This window comes from Protopterus annectens, chromosome 2.part0 (assembly GCF_019279795.1).
Source record: "Protopterus annectens isolate FY-2018-M chromosome 2.part0, PAN1.0, whole genome shotgun sequence".
Taxonomy (NCBI): domain Eukaryota; kingdom Metazoa; phylum Chordata; order Ceratodontiformes; family Protopteridae; genus Protopterus; species Protopterus annectens.
Genome location: NC_056728.1, coordinates 888,315,932 through 888,335,703, shown reverse-complemented (window position 1 = coordinate 888,335,703; position 19,772 = coordinate 888,315,932). Strand labels below are relative to the sequence as shown.

At 37.3% G+C, this 19,772-nt stretch overlaps 1 protein-coding gene across 2 annotated transcripts in view; it reads left to right on the top strand.

Annotated features, from left to right (window-relative positions):
• The window catches only part of SLC4A4 (solute carrier family 4 member 4), a 1,959,050-nt gene extending 1,950,484 nt beyond the window's left edge, over positions 1 to 8,566 (top strand). For both annotated transcript variants that reach the window (XM_044061142.1, XM_044061141.1), the window contains one exon: positions 7,944 to 8,566. The gene's annotated coding sequence lies outside the window, so the exon portion shown is untranslated. The remainder of the gene's footprint in view (positions 1 to 7,943) is intronic.
• The last annotated feature ends 11,206 nt before the right edge of the window (positions 8,567 to 19,772 follow it).

The window sequence follows — 19,772 nt, the reverse complement described above, 5'->3', positions numbered from 1 at the left end:
CGCCCCATAGTTGCAGGGGCTGGTAGTATAACAGAACCATTCAGTAAATTTATCGATTTCCATCTTAAAAATTTTGTAACATGTCTTAATTATATCTGCAAAGACTCTTGGGAATTTTTAATGTGTTTAAATCAAGATATGGACAACTCCAATCTACACATGATTACAATAGATATTGTGGAATTGTTCCCTAGCATTCCCCATGGAAAAGGGATGGAATGGTTTGGAGAAGTTATAAGTAAGGAATCTGGTCTCAGTAATGATTTAATCAACCTAATAATAGATTTCATGAATTTAGTCCTAAATAACAACTTTATATACTTCAATGGGGAGTTTTTTAAGCAAAAGAGTGGAGTGGCCATGGGTGCCCCTTGTGCCACAGCTTATGCGAACATTGTTCTGCATAAATGGGAAATGGAATTTATTCACTCTACAGATTGGAAACAGTACATTGGTTTTTACAAAAGGTATCTTGACGATATATGTATTCTGTGGACTGGTTCTAAGCAGCAGTTTTTTAAATTTATGGATTATTTGTCCAGTACCAGAGATTTTCTCAAATTTACACATGAAATTAATAACACAACTTTACACTACTTGGATATACAGTTAACAAAAAATCCGAACAAATCAGGTTTTGTTTCCAAGATCTTCAGGAAGGACACATATTGCAATTCTTATTTGCATTATGATAGTGGGCATCCTCCATACATTAAAAAAGGTATCATAAAGGGACAATTAGTACGAGCTTCTAGAATATGTAGCACGAAAGAATTATTTCTGGAGGAAGCAGAATTTCTCAGAGGCCTGTTTTTAAACAGAGGTTACCCTTACACATTTTTTCAAGCTATTCTTGAAGAAATTTTGTGGAAAAGAGATCAGTATTTCCCTCCACTTCTAGGCGCAGGGACCTTTACACCCAGAGCACAGGAAGCATCAGACTTTAAGGTTTATAACAACTTTGTCTATACATATTCGCAGGATGCTCAATTTATTGAAAACACTATAAAAAACTTTTGGCCCATCGTTTCATCACATGAGGAATTCTCTGGCATTTTTTCCAGTAGAATATCTTTTATTAGAAAAAGGGACATTAACTTAAAGAGTATGTTTGAGCAAAACATGTGTTCGAGAAACAAGGCACAGAATTATGGCACTTCCAAAAGGAGAGGGACTTTTCCATGTGGCAGGTGGCACCAATGCTCATTAATTCTTGATTCTGACCATGTGGATATCCCCTCTCGTAAAATTACATTAACATCTAAGAATCACTACACTTGCAACTCTTCAGGAGTAGTGTATATAGGGCTTTGCCAGAACTGCCCATCATTTTATGTGGGCAAAACAGAAAGAGAACTAAAACGTAGGATATATGAGCACATGTACGATGTCAAGAACAAAAAGGAGTCTAATGCTTTTTTTAAGCATTCTATGACTTGTGCCAACATGTCCATTCGTTTTTTTGTTCTGGACAAGGTCACTCTAGACTTGAGAGGAGGGGACTGGGAAACAACGCTTAGCATAAAAGAACTGATGTGGTAAATCAGATTGAACGCCACAAAACATCCAGGACTGAATGATGGGCTTAGTTTGGCTAGTATTTTAAAAGCCAAAAGGAATAAGTTATAATGTTTACTATCTAATTTTGTAGCCCCATTGATTGAACATTATTTTTCCCCCAACTTTCCCAGCTACATTTAATTCAACACACTTGGTTAGCCACATTTCTTGTACTGTGCATTTTTTATTCTATTTCAGTTTTTAGCACAGTTTAACATGGCATCACAGTATTTGTATTAAGTGTTTTCTTTCCACACTGGGTATTCACTTTATATTTAAAGATTAATTCATGAATATGTTTTTTATGTAGTATTTTAAATTTACATTCATGTATTTATTACAAGCCTCTGTCATAGTACAATATTTGAAAGTTTTTAAATAACTTAGTGCAAAAATTATTTGTTTTTAGCATTTCTGGAAAAGACATATTTAGAAGGTGATTTACTCCTTAGAATAAAGCTGTTTTTGGATTGCACTACTTTGTCAACAGTTTTGGTTACTTCTGATATTTATTTTATACTTTTGAAGCTGAATTTCAACAGCCTGAATTTGGTAAGTACAGCTATCTCTATCCAGCTATCAGTATCATTATACAAGGTTTCCATGAACAACTCCACACAGGCAGTAGTGTTCTCAGTGTTTGGGTAAAACTGGCATTTTGCCAAAGAGTAACTTAGTAGTAGGAATTTACCCTTAGAATAATCCCTAAACGTTCTAGGGTTAACTAGAGATCTGGGTTTTGTTCTTATTTCAAAGGAGACAGCTTTACGGTCCAACCCGTCCAGTGAGGACATAACTAAAAGGGATGGTGCAATATTCTCCCATGTTTATGAGGACTGATAAAACAATAACACACCAAATGGTGCAAATGAGAATTTTATTAAATGTTAAGTGCTTTTGTTCCAAGTTACATGGAAGTTCAGCCTGCACACCCAATCTAATATCAACAAAACAAACAAAAAACTTGGACTATTATACAGGCTCATCAGGTTTCTCTCCTTACCAACTAAACAAGCTCTCACCCTCACCTACCTACTAACATCTCTAACCTATGGTGCACCATTGTTAATTAACCTACAGTCGTCCCTGAAACTAAAACTAGATCCCTGCTACAATAAGATTGCCAAATTTGCTACAGGTTGTCACCACTCCTGCCATCATTGCACAGCCCTAAGGAGACTACAATGGCTAGAATCCCCTCACTGTCTGTTACTCATACAGCTAACTAACTCACATAAGCTTATCCATAAACCATTACACTGTCCTGCTCTCAGTTCCCTACTTGCCTCCTACTCCCCTCTTAGGCCCCTATGATCAGAACACCAACACTTACTCCAAATTCATAAACCAAATCTTCCTGCAGGAAAACTCCTGTACTCCTGGGCCATTGCCAAATATGGAATAACCTCCCCCCCTGTATACATAGTGATCAACATCCCTCAAACTTCAAAATTGCCCTTCATAATCATTTCCTTTCAAACTGGATATGTAACTGCACTAATGCACCTCCTATTACCTATGAAACCATTACTTGACTTCTCTCAGTATCAGTCTTATCTTGCTCATATGTTTTCCAGTCAGTTTAACTACCCTGTACTGCACCTTCACTATCTAACCTCCCTAACAATTCTGTCTCTTGCACTATATCTGCAATAAAATGCCTGAAATTAACTTTCTCTGCACTCTTATTCTCTGCGATTGTATTGTGTTTCCCCCACTACTACTAACCTTAATCTCTTTGCCATTACTTTGAATTGGCACTGAAACTCTGTACTCATTCAGTTCCTAGCTCTATGTTATCCTCAGTTTTACTCTTTCTTAACTTTACTCCTATAGTTACTCTGGATTTCTTCTATTTTTTTTTTTTTTTTTTTTACCGATTATCATTATACTTTTTAAATAGTCATGTATACTCTGGATTTTTCATTGCTTTTTTTGCTGATTATATTGTAGTACTTCATAAACTTGTATTTTATATTGATATTCTGTACTGGAGCTTTTCGCCCCGGACCTCCACTGAAAATGGGCTCTCCGTGGCCCAGTGGACTTTCCCGGTAAACAAATGTCAATAAATAAATAACTTCCTCAGAAAGAAAGTACCTGTACAATTCCTCCATTTAAAAACCCTTAAAATCACCAACCAATAAAAAACATCTAAAGAGATACACACATGAAAAATGTAGACAATACACAGACCCTTCATGTACACATTCACTCACACAAGATCAGGCTCACTCTGTCTTGAGCTATCTCACATACACACACACACACACACACACACACACACACACACACACACACACACACACACACACACACACACACACACAGTCTCTCTCTCTCTCCTTTTTTTTTGTTTTAAATTTTATGCTCGCGAAACAGCAGAACCACTGCTTAGAGAGTGTAGAATAATGGTGGCAGCTTGATATGGTGCCATGAAGTGGCGGACTCGTTTGTCAGCAGGCATTACTTGTACATTAATACATTGCTGGAGAACGTTCATTCTCCAGTCAGGGTGTTAATGTACAGTTTGCCCATTCCCTAAATACAATTACTTAAGTAAATAAAGCAAATCACATGCAAGCACTCCTACGCATGCCATTCAGTTAATTTTATATTCCTTAAGTGTGTATTACTGTAGTATACACTTTCAGCTTTGTTTGAACCTCGTCAGTAATAGACCATAAACTTGCTAGGAAACTGCTATGCATAGAAGTTGAAGTATACTATAATATACTATAATATATTACTATAATAATGCATGGAAAAGTGAGATCAAACTCAGTGAGATCATGAATGCTGAATGTACATGGAGTTTCTATCAGCCCTCCCCAGACAAAAGCGAGATCCTGTAGTGTACTGCTATCAGCTTGTATACAAGGACCAGGCCATAAAGGAGATACTCACACTGTCACATGGTCATTACTGGGCAGCCACTGATTGCAAACCTTTTTACAGCAGAAAAGAGCAGCATAAAGACTCAGAGTGGTGCAAGCTGGACTGTAGCACAGAGGGCTGTTTTGTAAAAAGTCAGATAGCATGGACCTTCACACGTCAGAAGGACAAGAGCATAAAGTAAAGTAAGTAAAAGCTCACCTGCATGCCTCAAGGTGCAGAGATAGAGGGCAGCTGCACAAACGAAGGGAGTCAGTAGAATAAGCATGTTGGTCAGTCATCATTGGCCCATGTCCAAGCAGCACTGACAACTGAAAAGTACTGCCATCATTTACATGTACCAGCACATACAAAAACACAGCAAGTGGTCCCTGGCAAAGTACTAATGTAATATTTTGCCAGAATTTTGACGCTGAGCTGTTTTCAGTTAATACATTTAGTATTTAAATGGTGATTTTGTTTTTATTCATATGGTCCTTGTCTGACTCCATTAGACGGTATTGTGCAGGAGCGGCCTTAGGTCAACTGGTGCCCTAGGCAAAAGGGCACTACGGCACCCCCACCACACCAGCCAGTGCCCCAATCCTGGTCTACCTACACCAAATAAATACTGGAAAAGTGCCCCTACTAAATCGACGCCCTAGGCGGCTGCCTAGTTGGCCTATGTCTAAGGCCGGCTATGGTATTGTGGCAAAGACACCAGAGAAGGGAGAATAAATTCAATTTGTACCCTTTTTTGTTGTATATATCAGAAAGTTTATAAAAGTGTGGATGACTTTCAAATTGGCCCAATGCTCCCCTGTTAGATTAAAGCATTGTTCTGCTGATTACTCAGTATTAGTAATTGTTTTACATTGTACAGCTTGGTTAGTTTATTAACAATAATAATAATAATAATAATAATAATAATAATAATAATAAATCAGTGGTTAGGTTAGCCAATGACTTCACACTTGAACTTCATTAAAACAATAAATTCAACCACTTCTGCATCTGCACGGTTATTACCATTTTCACTATACATTCTATTTCATCTTGGCATTTACCTTACATTTTGGACTAGCATTGATATTTTTCTGTCCTTCCTCACAATCTTCTGCATTCCCACTTAGCTGATGATGAAGTTAGAAACTTTAGATGCCTACTTTATCAAGGCTGTGTTCATCTACTGCTATCATAATCAAATCAATGGCCAGTCTCATGCTTCATTCTAACTCAGACTGCACTTCATGTATTCAGTTAGCTGGTTAAACATTATATTATGTTTCCCAAGAATAATGTGCCTGCCTGCCTGCCTTTTTCTCTGAGTTCAAATTCACTTTATAGTGATTTCCTGTTTTGTTGTGCACACTCTGCTTCTCTTGTTTTTGTTTCCTCTTTCTCTGATAATCCAGTTATTATTTTTTCACTTTGTGTCTTCTGCAGAAAATGTGCTAGACAATCCTGTTTAAGTACAAAGGAGACATCAGGACTGAACCCATCTGTATCATGATTAAACAGGAATAGGAACATGTCCAGGAACCCGATAATACTGTACCTGTTTTTAATTCTGGTTGTGTGAATGGCTCTAATACAGTATTACCGGGAGTTGTTCTAACAAAAGCTTATTTAAGTGTGTTGCTTTCGTATAGCAAGACTTTAGTATCCTTTTGTATTGTGCAAATGTTATACCTATACCTTTTTGAAGTAAAATGTTTGTTACTACAACTGTTTTTATACAGAGTAAAGCATTTTTAGAAAAGCAGATTCACTGAAAACCTTAGAATACCAATGTTAAAGAAATGCCAAACAAAGCATACATAAGTATGTTCCTGATTTCACGAAGGACTGAAAGTTTGAAATTATTTTTTTCTTTCTTGGACAAAGTAGATGAGGTAAAAGACACCTCACTTAAGAAAACTACTGCAAAGACATTGCAGACTTAAAATACCTAACTGTGAGTCAATGATATTACATCTATTCTGTGCAACATAAAAAATGTCAAGACTCTTAAGGCAATTCATTTGCACGTCATTTAGATAACCACTTATAGGATCTAGTTATGTGTAGTTCCAAGAAACGTTATTCCTCTGTCCAACTATATTATAAGGATTCTTTTATTTTTGTTTTCCTCTGTGCTGCTTAGCATTTTGCCAGCTGATTGATTAACGGTCTAGATTTTACTAATTTGATTTAGTTATATTTTAATACAGCAGTCCCGATAGCTTCAGTTGTAATTTCTTCTTATGGCTATTTGCTTTTGCCATTGTAAGGAGCAGTAATTTGTCTGTCAGACAGTGTCGGCAGTACATAGAGAAAAATTTAAAGGATCCAAATTTTCTTTCCCACTAGCACCAACTCTCACCAAAGATGGAGATAGTGAACCATGTTTTACTTCCTTTTAATCCTAAACCCATCAGAGCTAATATATATATATATATATATATATATATATATATATATATATATATATATATATATATATATATATATATTTTGGCTTTCTTCCATGGTCTCAGACTGAGCAGTAGCATATCCATGCTTCCGATACAGTAAATTCACAAAATTCCATTTAAAGTTCCATGTTTGCAAGACAATGATCCACTTAGCCAATCAGATGTCCAGCTGTTAAAGTCAGACTGTATACAGGCACAGCACTACCCATGTACTTAGCTCTTTTCTGTAGTGTCTGTCTCTTACACTGTTTTTACTATAACCAAAAGCCATGGCATCTCCTGTAGTTGAAGCATTACATTTGATAACACAATGTGATAAAAACTCACTTGCTGCTCGTATTAAATCGAAGAATAAGCCCGATGTTTCTTTATTATGATAGCTGATCAGATGAACTCAGAATCATTGGAGCTAAACCAGTGACTTTTGAATGCTTAACTAGAGCTGGAAGAAAGACAAGTAAAGGCCATTCAAGCAGTGTTCATGTTGGCTAGGTGACACTTTATTAATTGCATATTATCAATGTTTTAAAAATATAACAAAATGAGACACAGTGCAAAAAGATATAAAAGGAAATGTAATTGTGTTGAAATAGCTTAACTGAATTAAACAGACATAAAAGGCACAATATACTTTTGTCACCTTACTCTTTTCACTACATTGTATAACTCAGCTAGAATGACACCTTGGTTTGTTAGTGTTGAACAACTGGTAACGTCTGCATCTGACCATCTGGTCTAGACAGTTCCCTGTGGAATGTAATTTTGCAATGCCTCTGCTTGGAAAATGTGACATAATCCTGAGAATGTTTCTTTATAAGTACCTGATAGATATGATATGTGAAATATACGACCATTACCAACTGGATGCAAAAAGTTAAAATGGCTTTGGATGGGCTGTAGGATATTGTTATAAAATATAATATAGACATGTAATTAAAACGTCAATTCTTGAATCGATGGGCTTCATCCTGTATTATTTAATTAAATGCATGATACTTAAATATGGAATTACTGTTTTAGACATTCTAATATATTTATTATTTTCTCCCTCAGCCCAGCAAAAACTCCAGTGAGAACTGTGCCTCAAATTAGAATTGAATTTGAACCAGATGACAATTTTTTCTTCTGGATGAATAAGGGAACAGAAACTGCTTTATAACAAATCTCATCAGTCTGGACCAATTTTGACTTCTTTTGAAGCATGCAACACTAAATCTACAATGGTAGATCCATGCACAATCCTTACAGTCAACAATCTCCTGGGAGAGTCTGTTTTTTCCCTTTTATCAAGAAATTTAAGGAGACCTGGGAGCCGGATAATTAAGGACAAGAAATTGCAGTCTCCCAAAATATATGTGGCAGCTTCTAGATTAAATCAGCAAACCTGATTACTTTGAAATGTTTGATTCACTTCCATAATGGTAGCATATCTGCAGAGAGAATGACAATGACAGAAAAACTCTGTGGCCAGGAGAAAATGATCCAGCTTTAAAAACTTCAGCTACCACTGGACATTGCCATTGCTAATGTGAATCGCTGAGCCTCTCTTTAACTAACTCTACACCTGGGTTTCCTGGTCATACTGAGGAACTTCCTCTAGTCTTTTTTGACTTTTAGCTTTGTAGCCTAACCCACAACTGACAGTTGTACATTTTAATGTTAATCATTGTTTCAAACATTGCTGCAGAGATTAAAAAAAACCTAAAAGTCAAAAATGTAGATATTTTTAGTAGGTCTACCTCTTTTTATTAGTTACGGATTCTGTGCTGATCTGTTTTAAATGCTGTGATTTTTTTATGTGAAGTTGTAGATTTTTGGGACATGACAAAGGACTTTATAATGCACCAAAGTTCTCAATTTGTCTCGAGGATCTGATTATCTTAAACTTTTTAATATTTAGAGATTAAATTAATCATTATTAATGTTATTCTGATCACAAACTGAAGGATAGTGGTGAAACGGGGGTGTTTTTTTAAACTGCTGTAATGAAAGTCAAAAAAATAATTTTAAAGTGTAGTTTATTAAGATGATATGCATTAGCACTTGCAACCAGAAGTGGTGGCAGTAATCAAACAATAATAATTGTATTTTATGCAGTTCTGTAGCTATTGTCACTGTTTTCTTTGTTTTCTATTTTCTTACGCAAAAAAAAAAAAAAAAAAAACGGAAATAATATATTCTAGTGCATCACTAGAGCTAGGTAGAAAAGTTAATGGAGAATAAACGTTGCCTTCATGTATTGTCCTGTAGCTATAAAGTCGCCTAATACAGCTGCATCCAGCAAAGTATTAACAAATTGTCATCCATTAAATAGCTAGTATAATCTCCAAGGACTAGTGCGGCCTAAGCTTTAGGGGTGATCAAGCACTAACCCTGTATACAGGCCATGCATTAGGACTCACTAAACAAATGGCAATGTTGCTATATTTGCCCATTTCATCTTTTTCCTCCTGATACTATTTTCACCTTTACAGCATCAAGTGCCACTAGTCTCATATGTTGACATTTTTCTGTCTGCAGGTGTTTTGCTGCATCAGTTCAGATATGGTGCATTTCTGTTAACAAAAGCAGTTTCCATTGCTGAGCAGCATGAGTTGCAGGTGTAACCCGCTCTACTAGCTGAAGAAATATTTGGTTGTAGCCTAGTTTGCCCATACCTATGAACAGTTGATTCCTGCATGTTTTATAATTCATGAGTTTGCCACATATCACAGTCAGTTCTGCTGGTTGTGCAGGCAGGCCATAGTGGCGTTGTCTCCATAACACCGGTTTTATCACAGCCCTCCTGCCAGTGATAATTGCCAGTTTTGGTGATGGTTTCACCAGTTCCTTTGAAAGTGACTTAGAGAAGCCTATCACATTACTTTCTAAAGCAAGTTTGTAGTGCTTTGATATCACTGTCAACATCTGTAGTGTATGTACTAGCATACATTATAATAGGATATAACCACCCCATTATTCATAAAGGGTAGCAAGTGCATTGCCTGATCTAGTGACTAAGGGGTTACAAGTGTGTGCTGCTTTTTTGTTAATTTTTACCTTGCATTTCACTAACTTACAAATAATTACCTCTTAGAAGATAAAACAGAACTTTTAGATTGCACAACTGTTAGTGGGCATTTTCAATGTTAATTATAGGCTATGAAAGATATAGTTATTCTGTATGGTAGTGGCTATTCCTCCATACTGGTGTCATGACTTCCAGCACTGTCAATGGCCTCAGTTGATATGGACACAAACTGCCTCCGGTCAGTAGTCCTGATGTTGTGAAAGTTTGCCAGACTATTGAAAATGCAGCAGCTAGACAGCTAATTGATAGGCACCTTCTTGGGATGAAGCAGAAGTCATTATTATGAAAGGATAGTGAACTACTATTAAAATGTCCTGTGATGCTGGCAACTGCAAGTTTTTTAAGTACAGTCTGCCATATTTGGCCTCAGGACTAAATATGCTGATGTGTCCATAAAGATTCATATTTTGGCACTATAATAACTTTTTTCTTATTTAAAATATTTTAAAGCAGCATTATTTAAGTAACTGAGGCATTATTTTCTCATTAATTATTTAAAATACAGCTCTGGTTTTGATCCCAAAATGAGAAGTATTAGCAGCAGCTGTAGTACAGTAATAAAAAAATGAAGGACACGTTTTTAGTAAGAGGTAATGCCAGGCTGAAATTCTAAAATACATGTCATTCCTTGAAATGAAGGATGGCAAATAAGCATGAATATGTTTCTGGCTTCCTCAGAGTCTCTGCTGATATATTTTCATTCGCTTGACATTTGCTATTTTTGCCACTGTGATAATTTTAGTGTACGTCTTTGCTGAGATGATGTGGGCTGTATGAACTGGTATCATTCTGCTATCAGTATTAGAAACGCACTTATGTAGATGACTGATAAACATCACTGCTCAGGCATTTGCAGTATTCATTCTCTATAGTTGTAGGAAAAGCAGCTTTAAAAACTTTTCAAATTATGTACTGTAGAAGCATACATAGTGTACACAGAAATGTTGCCTCATTTCTGAAAAAAGTGCTCAACAAATATTGTTGCTTTAAAAAGTACGCTGCTCAGAAGTATACAAACACACACACACACACACACACACACACACACACACACACACACACACACACACACACACACACACACACTCTCTCTCTCTCTCTCTCTCTATATATATATATATATATATATATATATATATATATATATACACACACACACACACACACACACACATATTTATATAGATACATATTGAATAAGATGAAAAAGAAATGTTCCTATTATGTTGATCTGCATTGTACTGTATAAGCTTTGACATTCTTGAAAAGTTTTCTAATAAAAATCAATAATATACATGTTTGTTTAAGAATATGAAATAGTTGCACTCTTGTACTTTTATGTATATAGATGATGTTAAAACATGTTCTTCCATACTGCTAAAGTTTCACAAAGTAATGTCTTCCAGTTTTTGAGTCACAACAACTATTTGAAATGTGTCAACCTAGAGGTTTCTAATATTATGTGTTTTTTTAACTTAAAATAATTACTTAAGATATAAAATGCAGTGCCTCAGAATGGGGTAGTCTTTTGTAATGACTTCATTTAATTATCAGGTGTCAACTTTGCAACAGTTATGCACAAAGTGTGCAATCCATCAGCTTTTCCTGTGCATTGTCTGTGTCACTGGCTTCACTTGGTGGTTATATTTTAACGGATATTTCTTTCTCAGTACTGAAGTCTGTTATGTGGCTGCAACCTGACAGGCTGCACAGGTACAGGTAGTAGGTCCCACATTTCAAAACAGTGGTGACGTCCATGAGCGGGCATCAGGAAAAGGAATTAAGAGGGAGTGGGTAATATTATATGCATCTATTTGACAAGCACTCTGTGATCCACTTCAGTTTTCTCCCTATACACGACCTTAGTGGAAAATGAAAACAATTGCTTACACTGCAGAAAACTTTTGCAGCTTTGTCAACAGTGCACAATTCTCAGCAGTTGCTGTTTGCTTTTAAAATTAAATAAATAGTGACAGTAAGGAAATATTTGCCAGACAGAAAAAGGGATCAATATCATTTCAGTGAAAGGCCACATCACTGAATGGCACTGCATCAGAGATGCGGTTCATCGAACCCCCTACAGCCCTGTGAACTATATATATCTATATATAAACTCTGAGACTGCAGCACAATAGGGAAAAGGACAAATTTCCTGATTCTGCCATAATGTGATCTCAGAATGGTTCAACAGACTGCATTTTTGATGCTGTGCCTTTCAGCGATGTGGCCATTTGCTGAAATGATATAGACCCACAAAAAAGTACTAAGGAAATTGTAATTCTACAAGTGGCTATAACATTTGATATCTGGCATTTTCCAAATGCTTATGTCAGTAATGCTGGAGAGCCATTTATAATACTGATGAACCCTAGTTCAGAAAAAGATCCGATTTTAAGCACTGGTAGTAGCTTTCTAGTCTGCTTGGTAACACAACTGCCTTCACTCATCTTTTAGTCCTATGATAGCTTTTGGGGTCATGACTATCCACTTAGACACCCTGAACATTGTGTGTGTACTGCAGAGTGAAAGCATTAAGATGTGGGCAGTTGAACATTAATTCATTACTCTTCTAATGTTTCGTATAGATTTCAGATTACATCAGTGAAACTTCTGAAATGGATGCTCAAAATACAGTACCAAAAGTGGTCTGAAATATTCACATCTGAAAAATCTATGAGAGCAAAAGCCATGGTAGCAGGCTGCTTTGGCACCGCAGAAACTTTGCTTTATAGCAATTGTTTTATCTCAAAGTGAAAACAGATAACAAGTCTTACTGACCATCCAGTGATGTAAGCAGTGACAGGTGAAACATTCCATGTTGGCAGGGTGTACTTTTAACAAATCTAGCCATAAGGAGAACTACCTGCTTCTTGGACAGTCATACAAGTTGAAGAATGACTTACTCATTGTAGACTTCATTATACCCTTTAATATCCACTGTAATCCTGCATTTACCCAAGCCAGTTTATCAATGGCAGGAGAGTTTTCCTGTTTTATGTGTACTCCTGTCCAGACATTTTAATTGCACTTTTAGTTAACTGAAACTTGTATACCACAGAAATGGTTGCTCCATGAAGCAGATAATACTGTACTGAACAAGTATAATGTAAAAGTAAACTAACTACATCTCAGTTAAATCAGCTTGAATGTATCCTCTCTATCTTGACAAAAACAGCACAAGTATTTTTATAGTATCACTGTATCTTACTGTTTTAAAGCTTTCTGTATGACTGTTATGTAATCAACAATACAAGAGAATGAGATATTTTTAGCATTTATATTTTAAAATTAAGCATATTGGAAATAAATTAACTTCTTGAATTCCATTGATCTGTTCTGATTTGTTTTATTAGTTCAAAAAGTTGTTTGCTAATGAAGTCCATAGATTATGCATGTTTGCATTTACAGTATCACTAAAATAAAATGATATAAGCTCAAAATTGCTACTTGACTGTAAAGCTTAAATCAAAATTTCTGAAGACAGGAGAACTAAAATAATTAAACTGAGCAAAAATCTTCTATGCCACAGCCAGCTGATTTGCATGGAATGTGATAAATTGTAAAGGTTTATAATTTTATACATCATACCCAGCAGATGTGCACGGAATGTGAGAAATGAAAAAAGGATTATTGTTATATATGTCATAGCCAGCATATTTAAATGCAATGTGATATATGACAAAGGATTTGTATAAGACTATATAATAAATCACAATTTGTGTCTTTCTGAATGAATAGAAAGAAGACTCTAAAACTGTTTTTTCTTTACATCTTGTAAATAATTTGAAGAATATTTTTTAGCCTCAGCCCACTGGCATAGGGGGATGAAGCCATGACTAAGACCAAGACAACCCAGACTTATCTAGTAACTAGTAACACAAGTGCTTATAGGTCCATGACAGAGGAAGATGGAAGGAAAAACTCTGCTGGCTTGCCAGTCCCAGGGAGGGAGGGAAGCAGTTCCCCAAATGTAGTGTTTGGATATTGAGTTAGATGTCTCATACCACATTTAAGTCAGGGAGACAATCTCAGGATATGTGTAGACAAAAAAAAAAAAAAAGAGTAGAAGCCAGGAATGCACACCACATGTCTCAATAAGTAAGCAATAAGCACTCAGAAGTACATTTCTTATTGTCATGTGAAAGCTCAGGTCTGAGTGAACAAAAGTACCTTGGTGTTGTATGTCTAGACCGCACATATTTTGTTTTCCAAAATATCAAAAGTTGTTAAAATCTAAAACATTACAGAATAATATAATTTTGGGGATGTGTACATTTTAATATATTATAGTATTAAAGTAAAGACTGTGAAAAACCTGGATATTATCACTGTAGAAAAATATTTAATGATAGCATTGCTAGTTGTACCTTCACTTATACATACTTCATCATTTTTGTGGTCAGGTAGGAACCAAAGCCTAGCCCAGCAAGTAGTGGAAGCAAACAGAGAACTAGTCCTGTATGGGAGTTCTGGTCCATTACATGGCATGTAACACACACACACACACACACACACACACACACACACACACACACACACACACACACACACACTGCAGACACAACTGCAGGCTTCACACTGTAGGAGAAAAGCAGAACAAGCAATGAAACCTCCCACAAAACTAAAGAGGAAGGACCCTACATAGACATAAAGTAGCTGTGAGTTAGTAATGCTAATGACTACACAATTGCACCATCAATTTTTGTATTACTGTTTGATATAAATACTCTACAACATGATCAAGATTTTATTGAAGTTCCCCTATTTTGATCTCCTTCACCAGTTCTCCATCAATATTGCTCCAACAATCACCTCTTAGTATGGTGTAAGTGATTCTAAACTTGATCAAAAAATGTTGGCCTTCACTTTCATAATTGTCTCACTTACCAAAACAAATAATGAAGTAATAACCTAAGAATTTTTTTCTTTAAGCAGCCAAAAAGGGCCTTTACCTTTTCAACAATGCTTAAGGATGACCTATCACAAGCACATAGACTTTGTAATACTTTAAAGGCCATAGGAATCAGTATTATCTTACTAAACACTAAGATGTACTTCCTTATTATTGTGGTATGCCATATTAAAGCAGCTGTTCAATGTCTGTTGAGCAGATATACTATCCATTTACACAGAAGTTTAAACAACTACAATCAATTTACTCAACACATTTAAACTTTAATTCAGCAATTGAAAGATCAAATTAAGGTAGCATTATTTTCCCTCCAAAACTATGTAAATTTATATTAAGTCCTGAAATCATTACCTTTAAAACATGCCATTTCTTTTTTTTAATGCCTTCTACCAACTGATACGTCAGATGCAGAAAGATAAAATGCAAGGCCAAAACCAAGATTCTAACATCTGCACAGCTTCCCTCTGTTCTCTGATCCTTTTATGTTTCAAACTTTCATTATTCACCATAAAACTTTAACAACTCATAGCACTCTATTTATCTACATTATTAAAGCGTTGTCACCTCACAGCAAGACGTTGTCCCGTTCGATTCTCAGCTACAGTGTCTTCTGTGTGGAGGCATGCGTGAATGGGTGTGCCTTCGTTGAAGGTTGTGCATCAGGGCTGGTAATTCGGCATGTAAAAATCCACTACCAAACATTAGCGGACCGGAGTTCTGCTGTGGGGACCCCTAACCGGGATAAGCCGAAGGACACAACAACATTAGAGTAATACAGACTCTCACGTCCATCTTATATTTTATTTGTCTGTTGACTAGGAAAGTCTTACTGAGCACAGTCCTTTTTTTTAGTGGAGACCTGGGGAGAAAAGGTTCAAATTTACAGAAATTACATAAAAAATTTGGTTCACATGACTTTTCCTTCAAAATGTGACACCTATTTCTATGCTACTGCTTCCCATGACTGCATTCTTTTGACAGTCCCTTTTAAGTTCAACTGAGAAGGCTGGCTTTGAACCTACTACCTCCCATCCTTAGTGGTGGAAACAAGCAATGTATTTTGCTGAGGAACCCCACACAGTCAAAGGGAGAACATGTACGTTTCAAACTGATGGTAATTAAAGATCAGACTCAAACCCTTCACCCTATGTTTATGAGGTGCTACAATGTCTTATAACAGAAGTGTGGAAAGCAAACACCCAAGTAAACTTGGACTTGAATTTAGCTCCTCTACCTGGAGAGATTTAAGCAGCTATCATGTCTTCAGTCTCCTCTCCCCACTGCCTGGAAAGCTTCTCCAAACCCTGGACTACTAAGTGAGCCTAGGCTGGCTGAGCTTTAGACTAAATTCCATCTCTCAGGAACCCTGTCACATATAATAGCCCTGGTGCCTTGCTGGCCCTGTATCATTCCAATATTTCTTAATCAGTCAGTTTGACAGAAGATGCTTCACCTGAAATGCATCCATTGCAGCTGTGGTTATCACTTCAACAGGAAACAGCAGTGTCCTTTCTCTGTATAGTATATGTGACAGCAATGACTGCCACAGCAAATATCTGGTTTCCTTTTTGTTTCCTTGCATGTACACCTGGTTTATTTAGTTTGCAATTCATATTCAGCAGGTTCATGGTAGACATATATCTGTGGCTCATCATACTTTTCTATATCACAAACAGCATAGCAGTGGCCTCGTTATCATACCACTGGGTCTTGTTTATGGTTGCTGTCCTTTGCAAAGTCTGTTTATCTAATATTAAATTCAAATCACTTGCACATTCTTTAGATTAACATTAGGGCATAATACTTAATGTAGGGCATTTAGGCATCCTAAGCAGTATTTTAATGTTTGATATGTGGCTTGAATTCCTTTGACAGAGTTTAATTGAGGCTCAGCTAATGGCTGTTAAGGATAGTTTAGCATTGTACTACTCTATAAACAAAAAGACATGTTATCACTAGCATCCATGAAGGACAATACTCTCTCATTAAAAGAAGTGTATGTATGTGTGTGTGCACGCATGTGTGTTCTGTGTGCATACATGTTTCTGTGTGTGTGTGCAGCCATATAAAACCTTACAGAAACTAAATAATAAGTTCTGGAAGAACTGATTATGCTAGCGGATTTTAGTGTACCATGAGCTTTCAGACAATAAATGAAATTAGAAATGATTGTTTGAAGCATTCACTTTTTGCTTAAAGCATCAAGATATTCAACAGTTTCCTCACCTATCCAAGTTGCTGATGTTTTTCGTGTTTCACTGTTGCAGTCATCACATTTGGGTTATCTGCCTGCAGGTGGCCCTCAGTCAGCCTGAATACCAGAGTCTTGGGATTTCTGCGTTGGATGCTGTCACTTCTTTCATGATGTCAGATCATCAGGGTATAAAACATGCAGCCAATGCCATTACATCAACTTTTCTTGCCGTGCAGTGTCCGAAGCAGAAGCAATTCGCAACTGCTGGTCGGCTGCCTCCTGGAATTTTTATTTTTTTGAGTTTCAGACCTGAAGTCTTCTAAAAGATAAGTACCCCATTGGGCATCCTTTTTTATTGCTCTAAACAATGTCAGAAAAGGTTAATAATTGTCTTGCCTGAGGAAAGCAAATACCTCACAGAGATTTTCATTCTTATTGCATCACCTGTTTAGGCCCAGACCACGACGTTCCTCGCTGTCAGTTTTGTGCCTTGTTCAACACCCGAACTATTTGTCATAGGGCTATTTTTGTCGCTAAATTATTTTGCTCTTGTTCTCCCTATTCCGAAATGGCTTTGATAAGCCATCCTACTACCGATCCTCTGAAAAAACGTAAGAATAAAGACAGAGACAGACAGCATAGGTCCAAAACTGCCGACGATGCTTCCGTTAAGCTAGTCGCCAGTTCACTGGTACTCAGTGAGTTGCTTTCACAGCCCCTGATACCCACTTCTACAGATTCGCAGGCCTCTACTGAGACCCATTCAGAGTCCGCTATGTTGTGAGATGCTTCTTCGACTATGGAACCTGTGGATGTCTCTACCTTGGATGGGTCCGGAGCTGCTGTGCAGGCACCGGCTTCTGAGGGTGTATTCAGGCCTTCCGATTTTCATATTAAACCGACGACTTCATTTCAAACCAAAAATACTGAATTTCTCAGGCCCGGAGTTCACACTACACCTAGGAAACTGACAACCAAAGCGCATTCTCAGGCCCACATGCCACAGAAACAAATGCTCAGAATGGCTGAAGACCTTATTACTTTAATTAGGGGAAGCCAGCCTTCCCCCTCAAAAAGACCAAGAACTGATTTTCCTTCTGATTTTTCAGATCATGAGTCTGATGACTCTGATCCTTCTGATTACCAGGACATACCCTTATCTACCTATAAAGATTCTGATGCAGAGGATTCCATTCCCTCGGCTTTCCTGCCAGAAAATTTTTTCCTTTAGTGAAAACCTGCATACCCTTAGAGAGCATTTCCGGTGGAAGTGCAAGGACTAACCACAGTCTAAAAATACACTCAGGGAATTTTTTAAACTTGCCTCAGCACAGGCCCCTTGATATCCCTCCTGTTCTGGAAATTGTATATGATGTCTTTTGTGGAATCCGGCCTTACCCCTGATACTTTGCCTCCAGCTCCCAGGAAACCTGACAGGTACTACAGAGTACCTGACTCCCACAAATTCCTCTTTAAGAATCCTACTGTGGATCCAGGGACCATTTTCCAGGGACCTAAAGGCATTAAGATTACAACAGCCAAAAATCTTACCCCTTCGGACTGGGATGCTAGGGCTTTAGACAGATGGGGTAAGAAGGTATACACCTCTGCTACTCATGCCATCAGGGCTTTAAATTGCCAGTTTCATATGTTAAAGTATCATCAACATATTATGGAGCTAATTAAACAGAAAATTATGTTGATCCCTGATTGTGCAGAACATAAAGATTTACAACAGTTAATGCATTCTGCTAACCAAGTTGGAAAACATACTTTGGAATGTAGTTTTGATGCCTTAGAAGCATCTTGCAGGGCTGCTGCCACTGGCTCTGTTCTTAGAAGGCATGCTTGGCTTAAGGAACAAATCTTGCCAGACCAGGTCAAAGCAAAATTACTAGATGCACCATTAAACCAAGAATGTCTGTTTGACAATAAAGCAGAAGTCCTCAGAAAGATGGAGGAAAAAGCTAAATCTTTGCAAACTGTTAAAGATTTCCTACAGGTACAGCCACCTAGATTCAGTAGGCATTGGCCTTCTAAAAACTGGTCCTTTCCAGTTTCTCCCAGACCTTCTCATAACAAACCCAGGGGCAGCAGACCACCAAGACTACAGTCTCAGGGTATGCACAGATCTAAGCAATGGAGTGCTCCCACCTCTAAAACAGGGAGTAGTAAGCCATTATCTATGGTAAAAAATCACAATGACTTATCCTTAAGTCTTCCAAGCCTTGCCTAAGTACTTGCACCTTTAGGAGGAAAACATACCCTGCATGCAAAAATCTGGGAGTACATTACCCAGGACAGATGGGTCTTAAACATTGTATCCCAGGGATACAGATTCTACTTCCACTCACTGCCAGTCCCAAGCGGATGGCCAGACCTTCCCCCAAAACAGTGGGCAGAGGCCCAAAAGCAAGTACTTTCTCTTCTCAGTATCAAGGCTATTCAACCTGTCCCAGCAGAGCAAAGGTGACAAGGTTTTTATTCCAGACTTTTTCTGGTACACAGAAAAGAAAACTCTTGGTGCCCTATCCTGGATCAGTCTATTCTCAACATCTTTCTGGTGGTTCCAAAATTCAAAATGCTTACTCCCCCAACAGCTGCTTCCTATGCCAGCCAAGGACTCCTGGCTAGCCACCCTAGACTTAAAAAGAAGCTTATTTGCACATCCCCACAAGGGAATCTTGCAGGAAATATCTACGTTTC